The sequence below is a fragment of the Mandrillus leucophaeus genome, unplaced genomic scaffold, assembly GCF_000951045.1.
Source record: "Mandrillus leucophaeus isolate KB7577 unplaced genomic scaffold, Mleu.le_1.0 Scaffold19, whole genome shotgun sequence".
Lineage (NCBI taxonomy): Eukaryota > Metazoa > Chordata > Mammalia > Primates > Cercopithecidae > Mandrillus > Mandrillus leucophaeus.
The window spans coordinates 487,864-499,881 of NW_012101920.1; the positions used below are offsets into that span (position 1 = coordinate 487,864).

The following is a 12,018-nucleotide window of genomic DNA, read 5'->3' on the forward strand; positions in this document are numbered from 1 at the left end:
GGCCGCTGTCTCCCACCCTCCACGGGTGAGCGCGACACGCCCTGCGCGAACCAGGGTCTAGACAAGAAAGCTGCCGCCACTAGGACTTTTGCCCTAAGGGACCCACTGGCCCCACACTTTTTCCTGCTTTTCTTCTCCATGGGGTGGAAGGGGGTTTCCATCCACTTCTATTGCAGACGCATGTCTCCAGGCGTCTCCGTGTGCCCACGGGGGCGGCATGATTTTCACAGTACTTCAGACACCTGCATGGCCCTGAACTCAAGTCCCCAGCGCCTGGGAAGGAATCAGACTGACAGCACTAGTCCCTCCGTTACAGCTATGCCTCCTGGCCACCTACCACGTGCCAGGTGCTGGGCATCCAGCAGGAGCCAGACACTGTTGCCCTCAGAAACTCAGGCTCTGGTAGTGGGAGAGGCCTGAAGGAGAGAAACGGGACAAAAAGCATCTCCTTATGGGGCCAGGAGAGAACTCACCAGGGTAAAGGGTGGGGAGGCTTTAGTCCCTTGGGTGGTCAAGGAGGACCTCTCGGAGGAGGTGACATTTGAAGAATCCTGATTGATGAGGCGATCTTGGGGAAGTGTGTTCTGGCAATGAGAACCAAAACACAGAGCCAGAGCTCGAGGGGGCTGGGTGTGCTGGAGGGAGAACGAGGAGTACAGTTCTGATGGGGCGGTTGGCAAGTGACAAACACGCCCAGCTGCTTGTTTAAAGCATGATTCCCAGGCCCCTCCCTGGAGCTTCTGATTCCATACGTCTGAATACAGACTCGTGGATATGTATTTTTAATTAAGCACCCAACGTGAGCATTAATGAACAGGTACATTTGGCAAATGCTGCATAAGGACCCAGTAACTAAGGAACACCCTCCAATAAAACTCTGCCGGGGGCTCTGCCAACTTAACTGAAGTTGGAAACAGACTCACAGAGGTAAAAAAAAGATCAAAACAGTGTTCTTCAACCCTTCCCACACATTAGAATCACCTGGGACACCTTTTTACACACCCGTGCCAGGCTGCAATCCAAACCCACTGAAGCAGAATGTCTGAATTTTGTTTGTTTGTTTGGTTTGTTTTGTTTTTGAGATGGAGTCTCGCTCTGTCGCCCAGGCTGGAGTGCAGTGGTGCCATCTCGGCTCACTGCAAGCTCCACCTTCTGGGTTCACACCATTCTCCTGCCTCAGCCTCCTGAGTAGCTGGGACCACAGGCGCCTGCCACCACACCCAGCTAATTTTTTGTATTTTTAGTAGCGACGGGGGTTTCACCGTGTTCGCCAGGAAGGTCTCGATCTCCTGACCTCATGATCCGCCCACCCCGGCCTCCCAAAGTGCTGGAGTTACAGGTGTGAGCTCCCACACCTGGCCTGATTTTTTTTTTTTTTTTTTTTTTAAATTTCAGATGAATCCAAGGTGCAGCTAGTGTTGAGAATGAGAAGATTAGATGGGCGAGGCCTTAAGATCCTCGTGAGAACCCAGCTTGACCTCAAGTGATTCGAGTCCTTCCCCATGTGCCAGGAGGAATTGAGGACACATACTCTTCAGGGGAGCCATCTCAGCTCCATTAAGGGCATTTGTGCCAAGCCATCCATCATTCCACAAAGATTTATTGAGTACCTGCCTGGCACTGCCACAAGATGTTAGGGATGCAACCATGAACAAGCCACAGCCTCTCCCTTCATCATGTGTATGCCCTAAAAGCAAAGAAGCACAGTTATGAACGGGGTTTTCCAAATTGCACTCAGACCAGTGGTTCTTAACCCAGACTACACATTAGAATCACCTGGAGAGCTGTTAAAATTTGTATTCAAATACCTGAGCACCACCAGACATCGATTTGATGAGAATGTCTGGCGTTGGGACTCAGGCATCAGTATTTTGTAAAAACTCACCAGATGCTTCCAATGTGTGGCCAGAGATGAGAACCACTTTAGTTTAGACTCAAACTCTATTGCAGGGGCCTGGGGCTGGCTCAGGACTCATTTCAGAGTCTTGGGCAGCACCTCCTGGTTGTCGGAGCATAAAGAAATTCCAGCCTTTGTTTCCTAACGATAAGCACTTCTATGCCATGTGTATCCAACAAGCATCTTGCGGGTGGCTGATGCATTTAGGTGGAGGAGGGAAGAGTGGTGACCCCAGCTAGGATACTTATAGACAAGTATCTAGAAAGAGATGGATTCTTCTGGGTCCTTATGACAGGGACCCAAGGTCCAGATGATGAAATTTTGGCCAATAAACAAGAAAACCAGGCTTCCCCTGTGCTTTAGAAAAGGAGAAAAGCTGGAAATGCCTCCCCACATCCTTTCTCATCCCTCCATCCCATAATTATTAAGCGCCACTAAATCTAGTGGACACTTGTTGATTGTGCCTACCCAGAATAATTCCTCCCTTCTTCTCATAACAGCACCCCAGTGTGTTCCTTGGGGAAACTACTCTAAACATAATCTTGTTAGAGCTTTCAACCTAGCTGCTCCACCTTCCCCAAGCAAAGAGTGGATGAATGACCCAGACTGGGCCAGTCAGAGAATTTTATCTCCACTAGCCTAAGATCCACTAAGGCAGGGGCTATGACCACCTCATTCACAGCTTTATGTGCAATGGATGTGTGGATAAAAGGAGGATGGATAAATAGATGGATGGATGGATGGGTGAATGGAGGATGGATGCGTGGATGGAAAATGGATGGATGGATAGGGGATGGTTGGATGAATGGATGGATAATGGATGGAGGAGTCCATGGAGGGTGGATGGATGGAAGGATGGATGGATGGACGATAAATGGATGAATGAAGGATACATGGATGGATTGATGGAGGATAGATGGATGAACAGATGGACGAAAGAGCGAATGTGTTGCATGGATGAATGGATCCATTAATCAATGGAAGAGTAGACGTTTGCCTGGATGGATGCAGAGTCTGACTCTCCTTAAAATCCTTAGAGTTTTCTTTAAGGGTCCTTCACCCTGAGGCTTACCCTGGCCACCCAACTGCTAGGGCAAACGCCTAAATTCTTACCCCAACTCCACTTCCTCTTCAGATACCGAACGATAAAATGAGATATTAAAGGGAAGATCACTTTGCAGTTGATCAAGTGCTACAGGAATTTCAGCCTGAGGCAGGACAGTTTAGGACAGTCTAACTGCCTTCGTTGTCCCTCTGAACAATGGATATATTTTCAAAGCTTCTGGGATTTGGAGTCTGGACTATTGTAATCAGAGTTCTTTAAAAGGAAGTGGTTCAGACTAGATGCCAACCAATAAAAGAGTTTCTGCTGGACAATGGGGAGTAAAAGGGTCTTCTTCCCTAAAGGTTACCTTGAAGGGTGGTAGTTCGGGCTGTGGGAAAGGCATATTTTCAATTCAAAAATAAATAATCTGTGCTCTTAGGAACAAGGTCCGGGAGAAGAATACATGACCTTTATGCGTCGAGAGCGACTCTGGGAGGTGGAGGGAGGCGGGTGGGATGGTGGCCTTCACAGGGCAGCTCTGTCAACTTTCTCTCTATCCTGTGTCCAACCTCCTTTGGATACCCTGGCCTTTGAGTTTTTCCCCAGCCTCTCCAACCGAAGTGCAACAGAAAGCTGGTGAAGCTAGTGAGACTTTGAAACTTCCAGCACACATTGGTACTATTTGACCCTGGAACTATTTGGCCCAGGAACTCAGCTCCCTTCAACATGCACTTAATCCCAGAGTCTAATTACAGCCTGAGCTAGGTGCCATGAAAGGCAAGGAGAATGTGTTCCGGAGCTTATGTCAAGGAAACCTGATATAGACAGGGAATTCAGGCAAGGCTGCCCTAGGGAGGCGATGTTTAAGCTGGGACTGGAAGGCTGGTAGAAGTTAGTTAGGGAATGACAAGGGGAGGTACTAACAGAGCGATGAGGGAGTATGTGTAAAGGCTCTGAGGCAGGAGGAAAATATGAAACAATAGAGGACCCCAAAGAAGAGAGGAGTGGCAGTGCTCAGGGAAGGATGAGAAGATGGTGTAAGATCAGGCTAGGAGGTAAATGGGGCCCAGGAAACCATATTGAGAGTTTGGGACCCAAAAGCAATTGGGAACAACTGGAGAGTGTTAGGCAGCACATGACAGAATCATAGGTGAGTTTTTAGAGAATGGCTCTGGGTTCTCTGAGGACGCGGAATTGCAGGGGGCAAGGGTTGAAGCAGGAGGCCCAACTAGGCAGTTTTTGTAGTCATCCAGGCAAGAGATAATGGGGGCGTGAACTACAGAGGTAAGTGGTAGCAATAGAGATAAGAAAACGTGGAAGGATTCACAAGACTCATAGACTCATCCTTTGGTCCATCTGTGAGTTACCTCTCTTCCTCTTCTAGGCTTCCTTAAAATGGAGCATAATTTGGGTCCACCTGGATAGAAATAGTCAAGAAGCACTGACTCCTGAAGCGCCTTCAAGAAGCTCCTCCTGGCTCTGCGTCCCCAGGCTGCTTCAAGATTGCCCTGGAGTTACCCACCACCTACAGCTCTGCCTTCCTTTCCACCTTCTGGTAGAAAGCTCATTTTAATCTACAACCTGAGCCTCTCTGCAGAAATCCAGGCTTGTATATCCAATGCCAATCCAACATCTCCACTGGGGCGTCTAACAGGCACCTCAGTGTGAATGTGTCCGAAACCAAAGCCTACGTCTCCAGCTGTTCCTGCCTCATTATGCCTCAACTCAGGTATTGCTCTGCCTGTAATCCAGTTCTCCAATCAAACACCAAAGAGTGGTTCTTGAGTCCTTGCCTTTTCTCATGCCCACATGCAAACCCTCAGCAAATGCAGGCAGTTGCACCAAATGTAACCCAAAGCCACCCATTTCTCACTAACTTCACTGTTCTTCCTCCCACCTCCCAAGAATCCAGGCCTTCATTATTTCTTACTTGGACAACTGCAGAAGCCTCCTCCCTGGACTTGCTACTTCCACTTTTGCCGCTGTGTGGAGCAACCAGAGGGAGCCTTTAAAAAATAAACATCTGATAAACCCTCCAGTGGCTTCCCATTAAATTAAAATTAAATAGAAAGCCCTTGGTCTGCAAGGCCCTACGTAAGCTACATCCCACCTGGCTCTCCTTGGGTATCATCTCCTGCCATTCTCCCCTTCGCTTACTCCCTCTGCCACCCTGATCGTCCACCTATTCCTTGAAAACGCCCACATGACCCCACCCCAGGGCCTTTGCACCTACCATTCCCTCAGCTATTTCCTGGCTGCTACCTCACTTTGTTCATTTCACAGCTCAAAAGTCACCTCTGAGAGACCTTTCCTGCCTGTCCTAATAAAAATCGCATCCCCCGGCATTCTCTGTCTCCTCACCCTGCTTCATGTTCCTCGTTGCCCTTTCCACATGGTATATTTTATTCATATGTATATTTCTTCGTCAGTTTGTTGCCTGTTCCTTTCACTTGAGTGCAGTCCCCACAAGGGCAGGGATATTTGTCTGTTTTCTTCCCTGGGATATCTAGAGTTGCCAAGTTTAGCAAATACAAATACAGGACACCCAGTTAAATTTGAATTTTAGACAATGAATGCTTTTCTTAGTAGAACTATGTCCCAAATAGTATGTGGGACAGACATAAATTAAGAAGTTATTCATTGTTTACCTGAAATTCAAATTTAAGTGGACATCCTGTATTTTTATCTGGCAACCTCAGCTGTATCCCCAGATCCTAGACTGGTAGCCAGTACATGGTAGGTTCTCACTAAAAAGCAGCTGAAGGAATGAACGGAAGAATGGCGCCCAACAGAGCTTCTACCTGAGAGATCAATCAGTGAATAAAAGTGCACCATTAGGAGAACCCAAATTCCTTCTTTGCTCAGCTTAATGGGACTCAACAGGGATGTCCTGAAATTTAGCAGTGTTTTATAGCCTTGGCAGCCCAGCCTCTAGCCTGGTTCCAATACCTGTAATTATTTGTAGAGAAATAACATTTCATCTGACTCAATGGCTTCAGGGAAATTCTATCTGCACATGTTGCTTAAAAAGAAAAAGAGCCTGGTATGGTTGTGCACACCTGTAGTTCCAGCTACTTGGAGACTGAGATGGAAGGATCGCTCAAGCCCATGAGTTTGAGGCTGCAATGCATGACAATTGCACCTGTGAATAAGCACAGCCCTTCAGCCTGGGCAACATAGCAAGACCCTGTCTCCAAAACAAGGAGTGAGGCACAGAAAGAAAAAGACTATCTATAAAAGACAATGTTCTGTTACAGAAAATACGTAAAGGTCTTGAGATTTTTTTGGGTTTTTTGTTTGTTTGTTTGTTTTTTGAGATGGAGTTTCGCTCTTGTTGCCCAGGCTGGAGTGCAACGGCGCAATCTCAGCTCACCACAACTTCTGCCTCCCAGGTTCAAGTGATTCTCCTGCCTCAGCCTCCCAAATAGCTGGGATTATAGGCATGCGCCACTACACCCAGCTAATTTGAGTTATTTATAACAAGACTGGTACATCTGAATCCCTTCCACCCCTTCCAGGCTGATCTTCCTGCTGTAGGTCAATGGCATGAAGACATAAATGTTTGACCAAGCCTGGAGTGATCTTGTGGTACATTAAAGAACAACTCACAGCTGGGATGCCCAGGATCCAAACTGAGTCCTTCCTCTACCTCACTCTGTGACCTTTAAGCAAGACACCTTCTGTGCCTCAGTTTCTCCATCTGTCAAATGGGAGGAGGTGAATTAGATAATACCTGAGTTACCATTTCAGCTCTAAAATTCAAGGATTGTTTAACAAGGAAAACCAAGCTAATCTGAGCAGCAGCTGGGGCTCGCTTCATGGGATGTGACATGCAGAGTCACACAGCACCCCGCACCTGGAACAGCCTGTGCTTAGAAGGAGCCTGCACTTGGTTGAATGCTCTGCTGTTGACATTTTTAAAATTCTGAATACTTTTTGAACAAGAGGCGATGCATTTTCATTTTGCACAATGCCCTGAAAATTATGCAGCCGGCTCTGATAGTGTGCAGATGCTCCTCAACTTATGGTGAGTGACATCCCAATATACCCACGATACACTGAAAATATTGTTGGGTTGAAAATGCATTTAGGCAGGGCATGGTGGTTCATGCCTATAATCCCAGCACTTTGGGAGGCTAAGGCAGGAGGACGGCCTGAGGCCAGGAGTTTGAGACCAGTCTAGGCAACAGAGCAAGACCCCGTCTCTATGAAAAATAAAAATAAATTAGCCGGGCTCCCATTTGAACCCAGGAGCTTCAGGCTGCAGTGAGCCATGATTGCACCACTGCATTCCAACAGAGTAAGACCCCATGTCTAAAACATAATAATAATAGGCCAAGCACAGTGGCTCATACCTGTAATCCCAGCACTTTGGGAAGCTGAGGAGGGTGGATCACCTAAGGTCAGGAGTTCAAGACCACTCTGGCCAATGTAGTGAAACCCCGTCTCTACTAAAAATATGAAAATTAGCCAGGCATGGTGGCAGGTGCCTGTAATTCCAGCTACTCGGGAGGCTGAGGCAGGAGAATCACTTGAACCTGGGAACGGAGGTTGCAGTGAGCCGAGATCGCGCCATTGTGCTCCAGCCTGGGTGACAAGAGTGAAACTCCATCTCAAAAAGAATAATAATAATATATACAAAGAAAATGCATTTAATATGCTTAACCTACTGAACACCATAGCTTACTAGCCTACCTTAAACATGCTCAGAACATTTACAGTCACCTACACAATTGATTTTGGGCAAAATCACCCAACACAGAGACTACTTTATAACGAGGTGTTGAATATCTTCTGTAATTTATTGAATACTATACTGAAAGAGAAAAACAGAATGGTTTATGGGTACCCAAAGTACAGTTTCTACTGAACTCACATCGCTTTCACACCATCGTAAAGAAATCCTAAATCAAACATCGTAAGTCAGGGACCATCTGTATAACACATAAGTCACAAATTTTCATCATGAACTCCATGTCCTAACAACCTCCCATTATAATAAAACACTGCTTATAAAAGACAGGCATTGAAACGTTTTAAGTCGGATTCAAAAAGTGGGAACATTCTTTACCAGACTCCAGAAACAATCTCCCTTCAACGGAAGCATTCCCTGGGACTCATGACCACTCTAGGTGTTAATATATAACTTACAGAGATGCATTTGACTCCAGCAAGGCTGGTACTAGGGTGACGCAAGAGAGGTAAAATAAAAAAGGGCACCAAAAACTCAGTAATTAGATAAATTATATCTTCACACCATGTTTTAAAACATCAAAATGCATGCAAAAAAAAAAACAAAACAAAACAAAAAACCTTGCTGAACAAGATATTAGAATTTTAATAAAGACAGGTTAACAGTCCATGTGAGCCATATTGCACCCTAAGGCCAAAGGGAAAATGAGTAATGTTAATCGTGTCTTTATTTAACATTTTTTATTTATTTTTTTGAGACAGGGTCCCACTCTGTCACCCAGGATGGAGTGCAGTGGCGAGAGCGTGGTTCACTGCATTTTCAACCTCCCGGGCTCAGATGATCCGCTCACCTCAGCCTCCTGGTAGCTGGGACTACAGGCTCCTGCCCTACTACGCCCTGCTATTTTTTTTTTTTTTTTGTAGAGACAAGGTCTCACTATGTTGCCTAGGTTGGTCTCGTACTCCTGGGCTCAAGCCACCACATCTGGCCTTTTTAAAAAAAGTCTATCATGGAGTTTTGGCATTAATTTTGTTTTTAAAATATTATATTAGGTTGGGTGCGGTGGCTCACACCTGTAATTCCAGCACTTTGGGAGGCCAAGGTGGGCAGATCATGAGGTCAGGAGATCAAGACCATCCTGGCTAACACGGTGAAACCCCATCTCTACTAAAAATACCGAAAAAATGGCATGAACCTGGGAGGCGGAGCTTGCAGTGTGCCAAGATTGAGCCACTGCACTCCAGCCTGGGTGACAGAGCGAGTCTCCAACTCAAAAATATATCTATATATATATATTATATTAAACTATGGTTCATCCTGGGCTCATGCCTGTAATCCCAACAATTTGGGAAGCCAAGGTGGGAGGATCGCTTGAGCCCAGGAGTTCAAGACCAGCCGGGCAACATAGTGATACCCCATCTTTATGAAGCTGAAACAGGAGGATGACTTGAGCCCAGGAGGCCGAGGCTGCAGTGAGCCGTGTTCGTGCCACTGCACTCCAGCCCAGGTGACAGAGCAAGTACCTGTGTCAAATATATATACATTTCATATACATATGTGTGTGTGTGTATATATATAGTTCATCCTGATTACTGAATTCCTTGCATTTTGCTCCCCCAAATGCCTCATTGGCTTCGTCATGCTCTTGCAAAGCCATTTTTAGGGATGAGCTCCTAATAGACTGAGAAAACAAGACAGTTTCAAACCTGACTTGTACTTCAATCTATCGTCTCCTACAGAGTCTTTTAAAGCCCAAAGAGGATTTCTGTGTTGTGAGAAAACTATTTTTCAAGAGGGGATTGCAGCAAAAAGCCGTTAGCTGAATACGCCACCCTCCCACTGGACAGGCACTGATGGCCATGGGTACCACGTAAGACAGCAGGGTTCTACTAAAAGCCAGCGCCTAAATCAACCTGTGGACTGTAGGAAGATGCCCCATTTGACAGCAGCAGAAGTTACAGGTCTGCAGGAGCTCCGCCAAGTCCATCCTGCAGGCATATTATGTTTGGCCTGCCCAGTAATTTCTTTTTAATCTGAACTAACATTTTTATTTTTTAAATTTTATATTATTTTAAGTTCTGGGATACATGTGCAGGATGTGCAGGTTTGTTACATAGGTAAACATGTGTCTTGGCGGTTTGCTGCACCCATCAACCCAACACGTAGGTACTAAGCCCCATATGCATTAGCTATTTATCCTGGTGCTCTCCCTCCCCGACCTTCCCGGCAAGGCCCCAGTGCGTGTTGTTCCCCTCCCTGTGTCCATGTCGAACTAACATTTTAAAATTGGGAGATTTCACATAAAAATCCAAATTTCCAACTTCTAAAAAAAAAAAACAGGCAGGCAGATCCAGCAGATCCAGCAGATCCAACAGATCCAACCACCCCAGGCCCGCATTCCCGTATGGACCAATCAGCTGGAGGTGAGTGGAGGCTGTTCCCTGGGGACTCCCCAGCAAACCCCCCCCCACACACACACACACACCCCCTCAGTTCACCCCAGCGCCCACCTGGCTGCCTCATTCATTTGTGCCACCTGCCGGGAGCCTGTGAGCTTGAGCGCCTGGGCTGTAGGTTCTTGATTCCTTCCACCTGGTCCCTGTACAACTACTTTGCCCTGGTTTTGTTTCTCCTCTTTGTTCCTTGCTTTCTAGTACATTCCCCTCTGTCTTGGGTAACAATGTTTAGAAGGAGGGCAGGCTCAGTAAACCTACCTGCCCCTTAAGTGATGGTCCTTGCTCTTAACTGAACAGGAGATGCCACCATCCCTCTGCTAGGGAGGCTCCATCTTCTACTAAAGCACAGCCTCAAGGGGCAGGATGGGTAGGGCTGGTTATAACGTTAGGGGATAGAGTGTTGGTTAATATCTGCCCATCCCCACAATCATTTCTCACTCAATGTACCTATCACCCTTGGCCCACTCTCCCCTCCTCGGTCACCCAGGCTGTCTTCCCCTGTATGCCTCAAGATCGTTTCTCTCTCCATGCTCTTCCCTGCCATATTCTTTGCAGACTCAAACATCTGTGCCGATTTCCTAATCTTTGAAGTCAGGGAGTGATGAGGACAAGCTGGCTGACTCAGAGGTACCCATCATCAGCTCCCATCTGCACAGCCAGACCCTGGAGCACAACCCCCACTGCCTCCAAAAAAGCACAGGACATCAGCTGCTCTCCCTCTTTCGCTTCTCCATCAACACAATCACTAGACCTCACCTAAGCTCAGAGTCACTTAGCTTGTAAATGACTTCCCATGAGTATGTCTCCCCAACTTCACAAAAACATCTCTTTCAAATGCAAATGGGCATGTCTCATAGACGTTGGATTTTTCTCCCCACCACCTTGCCAGGCGCTCTGCCCCTGTTAGACTCTCCACAAACACCTCTGGACTCAGTGGCTCAGTGATTGAAGTGGGTCACCAGGACCCTACAGAAAAGACCCCAGAGGCTTGGTGGAAAGTGGATTTGTCCCCGTCAGGAACTCTTGAAAGTTATTGATCTGGAGGAAAGTAATAAATTGAATTTAAAACAATAAAATGGAAGCTAACAGGAACTGACCACTTTGTCTTTGCTGAAAGCTTCACAGACATGATTTCCTTTCAACCTTAAAACACCCCCATGTGTAAAAATTACTAATAGCCCACTTTTCAGTTAAGGAAACAAAGGCATACAGCAGATCGTGATGTGACTTGTGAAGTCGCACGTGCACCATGGAAATGGTTTTGTCTTACATGAGTCTGATATTCATTACTGAGTCATGCTATTCCTGGGTGATTAGCTAAGGGTAGATTTGCCGAGGGACATTTTTGGATCAAGATGAAACCCTGAAAAGTCTCATGACTGCCAGTGATAGTGGAGGGTGGAGGAGGAGCTGATGAGGGGAATCCAGGACGGGCTGTCAAGAAAGCACAGCTGAAGTGGTCTGAATATTCACAGGATTGATGGCATCTACCTCTAGGTACCAAAGCCAGGGACCATCCCCATGGAACCCTGGGGCTCAAGGAAACACAGTTTGAGAACCCTAAAGGAGAAAGCTCTATGGACTGGGAGGCACTGCTTCTGAGCACCTCTTTTGCCCCACACTGGCCCCAGCCATCTCCATCTCCTGCCTGGGCCACTGCAGCAGCCTCCTGTCTGCCTACCTAGCATTTACTCTTACCTGGCTAGAGGCTGATCTCCCCTTAATGGGCAGTATGACCATTTGAAAAGGTTCATTACACCACACATCGCTGTTGCTGAACATTCCCCCAGGGGCTCCTGATTACCCCAAGAATGAACTTCAGACTCCTCACAAGCTCCTATGTGGGCCGAGTGCAGTGGCTCATGCCTGTAATCCCAGCACTTTGGGAGGCTGAGGCGGGCGAATCACGAGGTCAGGAGATTGAGAC

General features: G+C 46.9%; 1 protein-coding gene across 4 annotated transcripts in view; it reads right to left on the bottom strand.

Moving 5' to 3' along the window:
* NFATC2 (nuclear factor of activated T-cells, cytoplasmic, calcineurin-dependent 2) overlaps positions 1-12,018 on the bottom strand; it is a 187,237-nt gene that overhangs the window by 167,888 nt on the left and 7,331 nt on the right. The window lies entirely within an intron of this gene.